This window comes from Chrysochloris asiatica, unplaced genomic scaffold, assembly GCF_000296735.1.
Source record: "Chrysochloris asiatica unplaced genomic scaffold, ChrAsi1.0 scaffold00122, whole genome shotgun sequence".
Classification (NCBI taxonomy): Eukaryota; Metazoa; Chordata; class Mammalia; order Afrosoricida; family Chrysochloridae; genus Chrysochloris; species Chrysochloris asiatica.
The window spans coordinates 9,815,727-9,816,631 of record NW_006408640.1 but is presented as its reverse complement, the minus strand read 5'-3'; the positions used below and the strand labels follow the sequence as shown (position 1 = coordinate 9,816,631).

General features: G+C 41.8%; 1 pseudogene; it reads right to left on the bottom strand.

Moving 5' to 3' along the window:
- Window positions 1–263: 263 nt before the first annotated feature.
- Window positions 264–551, bottom strand: LOC102825892 (annotated as a pseudogene).
- Window positions 552–905: the final 354 nt, after the last annotated feature.

Sequence of the window (905 nt, the reverse complement as noted above, 5' to 3'; positions counted from 1 at the left end):
AAAACATACCATTGGCCATTTTAGTAAAAAAGAAAGAAAGAAAGAAACAACCCCAAAACTAACAAAACAAAAAATGCAGTATGCTTGTGCACATGCACCTGTTACTTTACATACATTAAAGGAATGGGGATGGGGAAATGAAAGAATTGAGAAAACTATACATAGTAGTCAAGATGTGGTGGAACCAAATTGTGGTTTTCTAATTGAGAATGTCTTCTTGGTTGGTAGGAACAGAGTTTGGAGTAAAGCAGCAGACTCTCTTTTCAGAAGACACCTCCTGTCTGCTGCTGGAACACATCGATTGTATCTTCATCCTCCATTTCCAATTGTGCAGGTGTATCTGTTTCATTGATTGGCTGCCCATCAAATCAGAATCTGATCTGCCTTATTGACAAACCCTGTCATTCACAGTATGCTTTCATTAGTTTCCTAAGTGGTGTATGCCTCTTAATCTTACACTGCACCACAGAAACATTTTTCCCCACCACCTTCAAATTAATATGATCGTTGTTCTCAGTCTTGACTCCTTCCTTGGGTTTCTGGTGGGCCATGACGAGCACTGGAATCTCCTCAGCTGCCGCTTTACAAGAGGTCCACACACAAGATGGTACGAAAATCACCAGGATTGGCAGAAAAAGGAGGCAGCAGTGGTAGAGGAGGGAGAGCGGCAATTGTTTCTTGACATATTCTCCATTTATACACTCCATCTATACACTTCTGAAGGCACTATTTCCATCTCTCTGAGTTCCTGTGTGGCACGATAGGATAAGCATTCGACCTCACGGTTAGTTTGAATTGCAAGATCATTGGTTCAAATTCACCAGCTGCTCCTCAAAAACCTTACAGGGTCACTATAAGTCAGAATCAACTCTACAGCACACAACAGCAAGAGCCATTCCCCGAAA